Source organism: Hypanus sabinus, chromosome 13 (genome assembly GCF_030144855.1).
Source record: "Hypanus sabinus isolate sHypSab1 chromosome 13, sHypSab1.hap1, whole genome shotgun sequence".
Taxonomy (NCBI): Eukaryota; Metazoa; Chordata; class Chondrichthyes; order Myliobatiformes; family Dasyatidae; genus Hypanus; species Hypanus sabinus.
In genome coordinates this window covers 99,489,018-99,503,905 of record NC_082718.1, presented here as the reverse complement: position 1 = coordinate 99,503,905, position 14,888 = coordinate 99,489,018, and the positions used below count along the sequence as shown (strand labels likewise).

General features: G+C 39.1%; 1 protein-coding gene across 1 annotated transcript in view; it reads left to right on the top strand.

Annotated features, from left to right (window-relative positions):
• The window catches only part of LOC132404203 (plectin-like), a 62,470-nt gene extending 48,119 nt beyond the window's left edge, over positions 1-14,351 (top strand). The window contains exon 5 of the mRNA XM_059988294.1: positions 13,925-14,351. The gene's annotated coding sequence lies outside the window, so the exon portion shown is untranslated. The remainder of the gene's footprint in view (positions 1-13,924) is intronic.
• Positions 14,352-14,888: the final 537 nt, after the last annotated feature.

Genomic DNA, 14,888 nt, shown 5'->3' with positions numbered 1-14,888 from the left:
TCTGAATTAATGAAATAAATCTGCTGAAATGTATGTTTGTTAGACATCAACATTAATTTGGATATGGGCTTAATAGCCTAATAACCAAAATTCACAATCAGGACTCATTAGCATTAGTGCCACTATACTCTGTCCTATTAGCCGTGGGCTTCTATTTAATACCTATCCTGATAATGTTCTTTTCTATTCATTAGATGTGAACATGACATTGAGGCATTAATGAGCGAACTGAAAAGATGACAGTGCTGCCTTTCTAAGCCTTTATGAAAATATAAATGCAACAATGAATATTGGCATTTTAACAATGTATAGGAGGTACAAGAATTGCAGTTACACTCACTTTCAAGGACTCCTCATCTCATGTTCTCAGTATTTATTGCTTAGTTGTTTATTTTTTATTTTTGTTTTTTGTATTTGCGGTTTGCTTTCTTTTGTACGTTGGTTGTTTATTCGTCCTGTTGTGACCTTCCATTGATTCTATTATGTTTCCTTGATTTACTGAGTATACCCACAATTAAACAAAAACAAGTCTCAGGGTTGTATATGGTGACACATACAGTATGTACTTTGATAATAAATTTGTTGAACTTTGAACTTTGTGTTTGATCCGCTCTAAATAATTCAATTTATTTCAATTATTTGGTGCACTGTTGATGCACCATCAATAACTCTCGGAGACGGGAGGTGAACGAAAAGCTTTTATTAGCAGCAAGAGACCAGCACACAACATCCTGGAGACTGAGGGAGGAGCAGTGCCTCCAATCGCCTTTATACAGGGGTCTGTGAGAGGAGCCAGAGGAGCAGTCAGCAGAGGGGCGTGTCCAGACAGGTATATGTAGTTCACCACAACTGTTAAGTGAGAGGAAAATTACATAAAAGGGTATATGAGGTTATTAACTTCTTCCCTAGATCAGATTTGATTAAAAAACATATTAAAATGTTTTATTTGTAAAATATATTAAAGTAACATTTATTGTTGAGAGTCATAGAAACATAGAAAATCTGCAGCACAATACAGGCCCTTCAGCCCACAATGCTGTGCTGAATATGTATGTACATTAGAAATTACTTAGGGTTACCCTTAGCCCTCTATTTTTCTAAGCTCCATGTACCTATCTGAGAGTCTCTTAAAAGACCCTATTGTATCCGCCTCTACCACCGTTGTCAGCAGCCCATTTCATGCACTTAGAACTCTCTGCGTAAAATACTCAACCCTGACATCTCCTCTGTACCTACTTCCAAGCACCTTAAAACTGTGCCCTCGCATGCTAGCCATTTCAGCCCTGGGAAAATGCCTCTGACTATCCACACAATCAATGCCTTTCATCATCTTTAGACATTACAGTCATTCTGTAATAGTTTTCTTTTAGCCATATGTGTCATAAATAATGAGGGGCCTTTGAATGACTTTCTTTGATTTTAGGTTAATTCCCTAGTAAAAGAATTCTGCCAGATTGAGGTGTTTTTTGTTGCATATTGAGCTCTTAAAACTGTAGTTGGTTATTCAAGGTGATTGTTCACTTTAAAAGACTGTGAAATGAAAATACTTGTCTCCTTATGTGAAAAGCAATGCCTCCCTCACTCATGATATAATTAGAGGGCTTGCCAGGATTTTGTAGCTTAAGGAGTGGTTGATAGGCAAGCTTCGTTTAAAGTGCTTCTTGTTTGGATTCTGGAAGCCTGAGACACGTTTACACTGCTATGTCCCACTCCTCTACCTTAGTGGGGTCAATACTGATTTGTGCAATAATATAAATTGAGTGATAGCCCGTTGTCAGCCGCTTCATATCTTGAACCCGGTGTGTTGTGACTATGAACAAAGTCACCAGAGAGAGCGGAAGCTAGTGGATATAGTAGCCTTTATTCAGAAAAACAAGCAGCAGGCATCATACTGGAGAAACTCTTGGAAGAAGAGGTGGGCCCGACCCAATATTGCATGACATTTCTAAATGCTAAAGGTCAAAGTTAACACCAGGACAATTCTATAGTTACAAATGTATCTACTATGCTTCCTTTGAATTACATCTAATTTTCAAACACCTCCTTCTTCGCACCCACAATCCAGAAACCCCAGATGAATATTTAATCAGCATTGTCTCTCTCTCTCACTGCGTTCATGCTATCCTATTCTGCACTAGTTTTTCCTGAAACCTATTCTCCCTAGGATTCTATCAACTAACCACTCTCATCCAGAGCAATTGATGGAGAGAATATCAACCTGCATGACTTTGCAATGTAGGAGTAAGCATATGTGGTTAAAAGGAGAACATACAAATTCCATACAGATATCACCAAAGGTTAACTGGGTCCGTAAGCCAAATGCTCTAGTGATCGAAACATTTCACATAGTAAGCTGTATCAATGGCAAGTCTTATAACATTGCTTGTGTTTGCAATTTAGTTGAAGGCTAACCACCAGAAAAGTTTTTGGAACCACCAAGTTAGCCATCAAGGACGGCGATGCATCGTCAGTAACTTTTCCAAAATGTTGAAGATGTAACCAGTGGCAGTGCATTGGATAACTCAGGCTGCTGGGGAAAGAATGGGAGAAGTCTGGAAAATGGCAGAGGCACAGCAAAAATATGGAAGGCCTTCCTTATGCTAAAATAAGCCTAGCTTGCATTGTCATGGATTAAGTTGTCACTCAGTGATGGGAGCTGTAGATGTAACAAGCTTTTACTTGGTTAAGGATGCAGGTGTATTCTGTTGAGATCCTCCCCAAGAGTTAGAGTGCATAGTATTTCAGACATTTGAAGCAGTGACAAGGATTGCCATCAAACAAATGGATATCACCAAGACTGGATGGGTAAACATCCGACCCTTCCCGTTGACATGTACACAAGCCTGAGAAACGGAGCAAGCACCCCTTGTTACCTTGATGGGACCACATGCTTATATATAATTATGTTGATGGGCTCATTCATAGTCTATTGCCTGGTATTCATAAACTGACTGCCTGTTGATCTTCATCTTTATTCTGCCTATGTTTCTAGTCCTCAAGGATTCTATTCACACGTTGACTGGCATCTTTTACCCTGTCTGAATAAAATCCATTGTCTCTAGCCAAAGGACTCCACACTGAGGGCCAAGCACCTTGATGAGGAGTTAAGTAATGATCAGGCAAATGGGACTAACTGAGATGGGAAACTTGGCTTGCATGGACTAGTTATTTGGTCTGAAGAGCCTGTTTATCTGCTGTTGGATGCTATGACTCTAAACACCTCACTCTGACTGCATGCACATGCAAACCTCACTACATTACCAGCCCTTCCCGGGTCTCTCCTGGCAACTCTGATACAGAATCAGAATCAAGTTTATTACCACCAGCACGTGTCGTGAAATTTGTTAACTTAGCAGCAGCAGTTCAATTCAATATATAATATAGAAGAGAAAATGAAATAATAAATAAATAAACAAACAATCCTTCAATAGTTCTGAGGCTGAAGTTCCCATCCTAACCCTTTTCAGTAAAACTTTATGATTTGGTTGGGAGCTATTCCAGTTCCTCTTCAGTCAGTCACTTCTCCATCCAAGCCTTATAATGTGCTGCTGAAGTTCACTGGTCAATAACAGAAGATGCTTAGATCGAGAGTTTCCAATAGGGAAGACAAAAGAGAACCATTTCCAACCAATTTTATGAATACCTGGCCTTGACTATGACCTTTAGCAGTGAAGCTGGATACTTCATGGAGTTACCCACACCAAGGAGCAATAAAGCTGCATCTAAGTTACTTCAGCTTGTTGACCTCTAAGGTGGGGGCACAGAAAATGTTGTCTTTGGCCTAGAAATCTACAGAACACATTCAACACTTCAAGGGACAGGAATGGGATTTTGAAAGCAATAATGGAACTTCAGTACTGAGAATTAGATGACATCTGTAGTTTATTGACATGAAAGTGAATTTTGTATTATTGTAAAGCAGAGCAAATGATTGTAAGTAAACTTACTACCAGCTGGTGTTAGGGTACAATTATATTGCTACTTCACAGAAATGGCCACAAGGTAGAATTTCCAAGCGTTATGCTGATGTGTTGAATATTTGATGTGAGATTGGCAGAAACATTGCTTCTGGCCATTCATGGTTTTTTTTTGTGTGTTGTTCCACCTCCCTCTCACTTGAAAGCCCTCGTAGAAATACCAGACACACCTTCTCCCAAAGTCCTGTCAAGTCTTGACCTGACTCTGTTAAGAGTATCTGAAGGCTTATGGTGCTGGCCCAGATTAAAAGGTGTTTAGATGTTCCTTTGTTCCAGAATCACTTTTACTGAAATGGTTTAACCTCTACCTGCAAGCCTATTGCATTGTGCATATCTTGCCTGGGAGTAGAGCGCATTCTATAAGCCCAAGAATTATCAAGAACTTGGATTGAGCAGCACGTGGAAGGAACTGTTATTTGCAATCTTTGTAACTTATAAAATGTAAGATCTCTACTTGCTTTCATAGAGAGAAAGTAACCCAAGGCAAAATAATGTGAAGTATAATCCTTCATGGATTATAGGACATGACAAACCCTCAATGATTAAAGGATAGTTTATCTCGGTCACAGTACAATGGCAAATAAATAACTAGCTAAAATGTGGATTATCTTTATAATAATGTAGTGACTTGCATTCAGCAGTCAGGGGACAGCCTTTTTTATGCCATGGAGCAATACCATTAAGCAAGGGGTCCATGGACCCAAGTTGGGAACACCTGCTCTAAAAGGTCAGATCCAACCTGATTTTTTTAAATTTACACAGAAATTATTTCACACCACATCACCTTGTGTTGAGTGCCCTGTCCTTCATACTCCTGTTTTCCTGGTGGGACAGCCTTCCAGGAGACGTCGGACAATACTGCAAACATGAGGCTGCCCCTGTGCGATACATGGAGGTGGATCAGGTTTAAATGAGAAGGAGTCACCTAAGTATGCTAACTAGTAAAGTAGTGTTTGGTCAAGAAGAGTACATCAAGAACTGCTGATGCATTGGCAACTGTTTCTGATCAGTATCAGCAGATATTCAATGCACACTGCTCAATCCGCAGTAGATATTGAACCAGGTTACAGGCTGCAGTGGGCTTAACTGGGGTTGGGGGCATTGCAGAGTAAGTTTTCAGATTAATCACAGCCACAATGGAATTATAGAGTGCTTTGATAACATCTGAAGACAGGCAGCGTTCCAGGCAAATAGAATCCAATAAAGCTATGTGTTCAGAGAGGAACAAAAGGAAAGACATGAGCTTAATTTAACGTTCATTTATCAATGAGTGCATCATTACCAACGTCAAAATTACCCTTCCTAATTTCTACTAATGGAGAGAGTTAGCTATGGGCTGCTGCTTTAAAGTCATATATGGAGCAAATGTATACAGGATGATGCATTTCTTTCCCCATGGGCTTTCATAACAAACTAACTGTTTCATGATCACAATTACTAATTACTAGTTTATTTTTTGAAAAAGTTCCAGGTTTATTAAGGTTTGCTAGTTGCCGTGGTATGATTTGGACTCATGTCTCCAGAAGAGTAGGGTAAGTCTCTCAATACCACTCCTAAAATTAATCCTCTATATCCCCACACCTCTGCCCTGTCCAACTTCATGATTGCTGTTGAACTAGGAAAGGCTGAATAAAATATGGGAGTTGAAGTAAACTCAGTATAGATCATATTCAGTTACTGCAATGCAGCAAAGTTCAAAGCCAGCAGAATCCTGAGCTAACACACCATTTCAGGAGAGTTGAAGAATACATTTATACTATAAAAGTAGCTAAAAAGCTTCAAGCCAAATCCAAGATATGGGGCTAATGTGACAACTGAGCAAAGAATATGTGGATAAACTAAGTACAAAGGGACAGAGAAATTTTGGAGAGTTTGTCCATGGACCCACGGATGTTTAGGAATAGACTGTAAGGCTGAGGAATGAAATAAAAGGACAGACAAATCATGCCAGAACACTGTAGAGTTCAGCTACATAACCCTTTGTTTATCACACTGCAGGAAAGATCTGATCATAAAGGAGAAGGCAGAGAGAAGACTCACAAAAGGCTTGTCAGGCCATTGTATTGTAGCCATAAAGAACGATTAGGTAGACTGGGACTATTTTATTTGAAAGGGAGAAGGCTGGCTGGAGACTTAATTGAATTTTATGAAGGGAAAATAGGCAAGAAGCCTCCTGTCCCCATGCAGTCTGCTGGTACATCCTTCTCCAGCTGAATATAGACTTCAATTTAATTACAAAGAAGTACATTTAGATCAGAACTCTATAGTCCAAAGATATCTGAGTGATGGGACATATATGTAAATAGCCAGGTATGTCATCTGATAAATTTTTATACAGCAGCAGAGAGACTAATTGCTGTTTTTTCAGTTGGTAGTAATGCTCAAGGGAGAAATATTGACCAACATGTAAGGAGTATTCTGGTCTTGGTAAATTATATCATGGAAGATAAATTTCAGAACCAAAATAACAGGGTCTCAGTGCAAGAGCTCACCACTGTTTGGCCTGCTCCTTACAATTCTAGACTGAAAGCCAAGCCTGGCTATATGCTCATATGCTGGTGTATTTCTGGGACCAAGAATTGTCAGAATCAGCTCTGAATGGAACAAATCCTTTGCAAGTACAATGTGTACCTGCACTATGGAGAGGTTGCATTGCTAGAAAATCATCCATATTGTAATTTTCTTCAATGCAAGCTCTCTTTTCCCATTGAATCAAATCTCATAAGTGGTGATAGATTCCTACTGGAAGTTTTTCTCTCTACAATAATATTCAGTAAGTATGCAGTCTAGAGGGAAGAAAGTTATTTATTTATTATATACAACGCAGAATTGGGCAGCACCACTGTGACAAACCTGAGATAAACCCTCGTCTAATCATGGGACAATTTGCAATGATCAATTAAATTACCCAGTACATCTTTGGACTGTGGGAAGGAACAGGAGGATGGGAGAAAATCCATGCATTCCATGGGGTGGACGTAAGAATTGAACTCTGAAGCCTCAAGCTATGATAGCATCACACTAACCACTCTGCTATCATGGAGCCCCTGATTGTACTGTAGGCAGAAAAGATATGGTTGTTATTTTAATTAATTGGAAATGGATGTAACGTTGTTTGATACAGTTTTGTTGTACAAGTACTGTATCACTAGGAGAGATGCCTTGTCAGTTTCCAAAGCAAATCTCTTAAGTTGCCTCCTGCCTGTGACTACTGTCCCTTGCAAACTAGTTCAGTTCTCTGTAAATATTCTGTGTTTTTTCACATAAATTCTATCAGAACAAATTTTTATTTTGCTTTTCAATTTTTTTGATAGTAATTTATCAACTCTGTAAGGGCAAAATTCCTTTACCCAAAATGTGGAATACACTGACAACTTTCAGCAAATGAGCTGATCTGAACACCACCTGAAACAAATAATATTAATATCAGCAATAGTAACCAGAAAAATATTGAAAGCTCTGTGATGTAAACCGATAAAGCCACCTCAATTTAAAAAACACATTATCTTCATTATCTTTTATGATTCTGCCAACATTATGGGAGTTGTCAATGGTAAGGCAATGCACTTACTTGGGCGTGAAAAGGATGTTGTGGAAGCGCAAAAATTGATCCTTTCCTGAACACTAAAAATCAGAACTGCCCTCCACCTTAAATATTCCCTGAAACTTAAAATCATCTAATATTATTAAAACTTAAGGAAACTTGAAAAACTTTAAATATTTTAAAACATTGAAAATCTAAATTAGCAAGCCATATGACTGATTTGGGGTAAAGACTAATACATATATTTAAAATCCTTTTAATTTAATGACCAAAGGGAAGATCTTATTTTAAAATTTATAACAGGCATTTCCTGAATATCTAGTAGACATTTCATTTCATCTAAACTAAAATAAAACTCTTCTCCTCAGACCTAGAAACAATCTTAAGGTAGCTAAAGGGCAATTGGCAAAAGTTGAAAGTTGAAAAAAATTGAATTCCATGTTCAGGGCAGCAAGAGCACAGCCCCTGAATGCTTTGGTGGAAAGTACTTATGCTGAAATTATAGTTGATACTGGGTTCACATTGTCAGGTTAGTGAATACTAGTCAAATTTTTAACATTAATCCTACAGCTCATCAGGAGACATATGAGGGCTGACAGATAAATTCGTGGCCTAATGTAGAAGGAGTCAATTTGATAAAACCTAGCACATTTATTATTCAACATAGTCCCCTCCTACATGTACACACTGAAAGAAGACTACAGGGAGTTAGGAAGGAAGTTGAAAAGCAGGACCTTAAAGGTAGTAATCTTGGGATTACTGCCTGTGCCACGCGACAGTGAGAATAGGAATAGAATGAGATGGAGGATAAATGCGTGGCTGAGGGATGATGGTGGAGTCTAAAACATTAGAGGTATTTAAGAGCATCTTGGACAGGCACATGGATGAAAGAAAAATGGAGGGTTATGGGGTCGTGTGGGTTTAGTACTTTTTTAAAAAGGATTATTTGGGTCAGCACAGCATGGAGGGCTGAAGGGCCTGTACTGTGCTGTAGCGTTCTATGGTTTAGTTCAGCGGTCGTGGAGCATACAGATCCCTTCTTTGTAGAAGTAATCCACAGCAGGGGTGATTGATAAGTTTATGGCCTAAGGTAGAAGGCAATGAGTTATTAACTTCAAACTTTCTGCATTGTCACTCAAAAAGTTGAACTGCACATGCATGTAATGAAAGCATCTTGGACCTCAGGTAGTCCACAGCAGGGGTGATTGATCAGTTCGTGGTCAAAGGTGGAAGGAGATGAGTTATACAGCTCTTGTTAAATGCATGTGCAGTTCAACTATTTGAGTGAAAACGCAGAAAGTTTGAAGTTAATAACTCATCTCCTTCTACCTTAGGACACAAACTTATCAATCACCCCTGCTGTGGATCACTTCTGGAAGTCTAAGATGCCGACTTCTACAAAGAAGGGATCCGTGTGCTCCACAACCACTGGACTAAGTGTGTACATGTAGGAAAAATAAATGTGCTAGGTTTTCTAAAATTGACTCCTTCTACCTTAGGCCATGAACTTATCAATCACCCCTCGTACAGTGTAAGACTTGTTTATTCTAGTGCTTTTTAGAAGCAAAATTGAAATTATTTTAACTTTTTATTACAATAGTATTCCATGGGGAATGCTGCCCGGTTTGCACATGTTGAAATCACTGCATTAAGTAGAAAGAAGAAGAGAATTTACCTCTGCTCCATGAGACTCAATGAATCCTCTTTTCATCTGATGTATATCTATAGCTATCCTCGTGTTGGTAACACCTTGCCAAAAGGAATGCGTGGGATTTTTATTCGCTTTCTTCAGGGAGAAAATAATCATTTGTATGTACTACTGGCAATGATGCATTATCTTTTCAAGTAATGTAAAAAGAAATAATAACAAAGATTAAATCAAATATGTAACATTGGACTGTTGCTAGGGAGTGCCACTTCCTAGTATGAATAGGATTATGGGATTAATTTTGGCTTTTACTGCGTACATATTTTTGAAATCATTCACACCTCGAGGGATGATGTGAATATGATTCATTAAGAAGTGATAATCTTTCCAGGATGCTGAGTTTGCTAATCCTTTACTTGCTGGTGACTTTAATCTTGTTTAGTATGACCAGTTGCCAAAGCAAGTCTTTTACCTAAATTTGCAGTTGGCACCTGACTTGACAGCATGCACACCACTGATCTTGTAATTAGCCGAGTGCATTCACACCCTGTAATGTTAGTAGCTGGAACATCAGTGGCATGTTTGAGGACAGAAAGTGAGCAATCAAGGGTCTAATGTTGAAGTGTAAAGTGTGACAATGTCTTTCAACAGTGTATGTAAAGTGAGGAACAATCTGGCATCTACCCTGAATAGACAGATTAGTAAATAAAGCTGTTGGATTTTGTGTGCTTAAGGAAAGGGGTGCTGACAACATGTATGTGACTATTGACCTGAGTATGCTGGAGTATGCCTATTATCTACTGATGACTGAAAGTTTTAAGTCGCCCAACTAAATGTTCAGAATCAGATTTATTTGGGTGATGTGAATGTGTTGCAAGCAGCAGGGCGGGACAGAATTTATTCTGGAGTGCATCGGTGCTAATTCCTTTGGAAAAATATAACGGGCAGTCAGAGGTCGTGCGAGCCCAGAAGTTGAGGCCTAGAGCAAAAACCAGTGCTGCAAATCTTGGAGTAAAGTCCGAAGTCGGCAGTGAGTCTGAGACCCGGGGACGAGAAGTGGAAGCCCAGAGGTGGTCTGGCCTGGGGCTGGAGGTCTGTCTGTGTGTATGAGTGGGTGAGTGTCAGGGTGGGAAAGGGGCTTGTTTTGCTGTTGTTATTTGTTTTGCCGGTGGCGTTGTTGCTTGTGTTGTCTGTGGAACATTGTGGGGATGCTCTGTTGGTGCTGGAATGTGGGCTGGCCCCCCAGCACATCCTTGGTTATGTTGTTTGTTAATGCAAATTATGCATTTCAACGTATGCTTTAATATGCAAGTAAGAAAACACGGACAAGTGAATGCTGTCGACCGATGCATTAGCATGTTAGTTGAGAGGTCAGAGGCCATCCGGCAATCAATCAGAGGGAAGATTGAGGTAGTAAAGCCTCAAACCTGTGATATTTCTGACTTCATTGTGGAGATTTATTGACTTACCTCAGAGAACCTACTGAAGCAACATGGTAGAGTAGAATCCGGGATATCTAAGAATATGGCAGCTCCATGGTTCAGGATATGAAAAAGATCTTAATATATGTTATCAGAATGGAATTAAGATTTTCCCTGTATAACTAAAGGATAAGTTTCGGGGGAAACAGCTTAATGTTTAAAATGAGTTCCCGAATGATCAATACCCTGTATCAATACCAAATGATCGATTCCCAGTATCGAGGTCACAAATTGGCTCCCTCCATTGCTGATATAGTCAGCACTAGATTCCTGAAACAGGCTTCCAATTTGAGCCCAGTTCCAGAGAGTTGACAGACAGATGGAGCGAGATATTCATGGAGGTGCTCAAAGCCTGTTACAAAAAAGGATAATTCTCACTGTTTCATGGAAATCCTCAGCCCAGGACCACACAAAGTGGAGAGAGAAGGAATATTCCAGATGGTACTGAGAACCTTGAGTCCATGCCTCCAGAGTACAGAGAAGTTCTGTGCACAGAACAAATTTCCTACGAGTCACCACACTCCTCCTCTGTGGAAAACATTGCTGTTCCTATATTGGACTCATCAGTCATCTTAGAATCCACAAAACTGAAGTGCCAGCAGATTGTCCTCAATCCCAAGGGACTGTCTCAGAAGGTGAAGACAATACTCTGTATAATGTATCAGTAGAGTATATCGAAACCCCAAGCAGCACATTTGCACTTGCCCATTCTCATAATGTAATGGATGGGGAGGAATTGGAATTACTATTAGTTGTGGTTTATTATTGTCATATGTACAATAATATAACAGTGCAAAACTTGTTCGTACAGATCAATTCATGACATAGTGAACTGAGCTAAAGCAAAATAAAACAATAACAATGCAGGTTAAAGTTTAACAGTAAAAGAAAAAGTTCAGAGCAGATAAATAATCAAGTGCAAGATCATAACAGTGTGAGGTCAAGAGTCCAATTTATCATACCAGGGAACTAATTAATAGCCTTATAAGAGCCAGGTAGAAGCTATCCTTGAGCTATACTTTCAGGCTTGGTGTCTTCTGCCCGATGGAAGAGGGGAGAAGATAGAATGTCTAAGTGGGTGGGGAGTTTGATAACGCTGGCTGCTTCACTGATGGAGTGAGAAGTATTGGCAGAATCCATGTTGTTGTTTGTGAGGGGAGATTTTAGAAGCTTGTCTTGTCCTTGGCGTGATTAGTGACAGTGGCGTTGGCAGGAAAAAATTCGGCTTGCCTTCCTGACCAAATGGAAGGGTTGAACGTGTAAAAGTGGAGAGTAGAGAAAACGGCTGGCTGTACATTCCAGAAACCATTTCTTGTGCTGTAAGACAGAAGTCAAATTATGAAATGATGGGACAGGGCCTTTAATTTCCTCTGTATTTTTCTTAAAAATTACTATTTGTGTAACCTCTATAAGCACATATGTGTGACCTGGAACTGACAGGCTCCAGATTTTAATAATCTTGGCCCCATATGTGACTTGAAAAACACATGATGGCTTGGATGAAAAATGAATGTTGCAATCAGTATTGTAATTTATTTCTCGGAGGAAAGTGGGAACATTTTTCACTACTGTTTATAAGGATCAAGGTTGTAAAAACATTTTGTACTTTATGTTCTTTCTTAAATAGCACTAATTATAGGAAAATTGTGATTAAGATGCTCATTTTGCCTAACACAGAACAGTTTCAGCTGTTAATTAATTGACTCCGATCCAGCCAGAAAGTTGTGAGTTTAAGGTCTGAAATTTTCAATAGCATCTCATTTCAGTGATTGGGGTGGTGATGTGGGGTGGGATGAGGGGGAGGATAGGGGCTGGTGGAAAGAAGGCTCTGGAACACCAGGGAAAGTGATAGATTATCAAAGGAATGAGGAAAGTGATATTAACCATATGTTACCTATTTAAATTGGACCTCCCACTCCCTCAATGTGAAGCAAAATTGAAGAGTTTAGGTCAGATCATCATCCCAGGCTGGCTTGAACAGGAAACATGATGAAAAGAAGGTTGAAGAAAATTCAGTTAACCATTAAAGCATCACTCGTTTTACTAAATTAACCATTAGTGTGTGGGGCTACTTCAGTTGCTCGTCAGGAAAGTTGCAATTGTTCCGTCTCTGAGCAATGCTTGAAGGGAGAGGTTCGGGAAAACTGATGGTGGAGGAGACAGGATTATCTGCTCTTGTGGTAACCGTGAGAGAAGAGTGACTGAAGTGATGCTCCTCTTGTAATCAAATACCAGAGTGCCAAATCACAGTAATCCTGCTCCTAATGATTCCTGAGGACTGCTGTCAATCGTCACCTTTTCTTTCTCATCCAATCTTGCTCGGACACTCCAATGCTCCAAGATTAACTTGAATCATTCCTTCTAATGACACTGCCAAGTCCCTTTAATCCTTTTTTCTCCCCAACAATCGTCTTCAGGCTTTCAAGTCCACCACCCAATACATGCCCTCTTCTCATCATTACCATCAAAGAGGAGGTACAAGCCTGAAGGTGTGTTCTCAATGCTTGAAGAGCAGCTTCTACTCCTCTGCCATCAGATTTCTGAACAGGCAATGAACCCATAACACTATCTCACTATCTTTGCTATCTTTTAGCACTACTTAATTAACTTAAATATATTTTTAAATTGTTATTTTAATTTATAGTATTGCACTGTACTGCTGCCTCAGAACAATACATTTCATGAAATATGTCAGTGACAGTAAATCTGATTCTGATTCTGATCCTGGTTTATGCCATAGGCTTACATACCTTGAAGATGATCTTTTTGTAACAGTAGCACATTACAAACATTCGAAATAAAGTGCATAACTTAAATTGACAAAAATTATACATAATTTTTAAAACAAAATAAATGGAAGTAAACCTGACAACTTTAGCGCAAGGGAAGTGAAGTGTGAGGTAGGATTAAAGTTGCACAGCTTGGTTCAAGAACGTGATAGCAATGGAGAAGAAGCTGTTTTTGAACATTGCGACTTGGGTTCTGATGGCAGCAATGAGAAACTAACCTCAAATGCTAACATCATACTTGGAAAAGCCACTATTATTTACTAATCCTCTAGTAGTAGCCTTTACATCAAAGATCTTACCAGCAGCAACAAGAAGATCAATTGAAATACTGCCATCACACTTTCCAAAGCCATGGTAGCTTCTATATCAAAGATCTCACAGGTAAAGGGCTCTGCCAAACCTTTCTAAATGCTTGTTGTTGATTATTTGAGATGACTGTATATGCAGCAAGTTTGATGTATAACGTTCTTCTGTTTCTGCCCCAGTGATTTGCACTTGAACATTCGTCACAGAAAAATCACTCCAGTGTCTGAACTCTAATCACTTGCATATGCTCCAGATGGTATCACGCTGAGCATCAGAAGACAATTTTTTAAAAATCAAATATGTAATGAAAATAAAGAAGCCTAAATCATAACAAAGTCAGTCAAATAGAATGGGAGTTTTAAGAGAATAATAATGATAGAAACTTTCATTTTCTTGTCAGTCTGTTTGCTGGTTATAAAAACTTTCCTGTCTTAGATATATATGTTTTTTTTTAAACGGTCATAGTTGAAGAAGGTATCCTTGCATGCATGTTCTGTCAGAAATAACAAGCCATAATGCTGTTCATTCTTGCAATTCATGAGTATTTATGCTTTATTTATTTAAACTTTACGACATTCTGGTTCTGTGAAATGTAAGGTACCACTTTTTGTCACATGCCTAGAGGTGAATGAAAATAAAATGTATGGTAAAAGAGTAAGTATTTAAGCCTGCATTTTTTCTGTACATTGCAGCTTTACTGAAGAAGTCGATCAGTTTGCAATTACCCAATTAGCTGCCATTTACTCAAAGTATTGTTAAAATCAGCAGAAATAATAATTAAGCCTTTCAGCTGTTGTTCCACATTTTAGGATCTACTTCTGAGAAGTGTTAAAAGAAAAACACTTGAAGACTTGAAATGCATATTACAGGGAGGAAATAAGTGTGCATCAGAGTTCTTTGGCTTCTACTCAGTTCTGGAGTCAGTATTGTAAATATTTTCCTTCCTTGTACATGATTAGACTGATAGGAGGCCAAGTATCTTTTTTTTCCAGCTGAGATGGCTCGTATCTGGTGGGAGACATTGCTACAGCTATTAATAGTGAGAGGCGTAGATTTGGTGGGAAGAGTCAGACTCTGCCCAGGGTGATGATGCCACCCATTAGAAAAGAGGTAGATTGTGGCAGATGAAGACTGTGCCAAGAA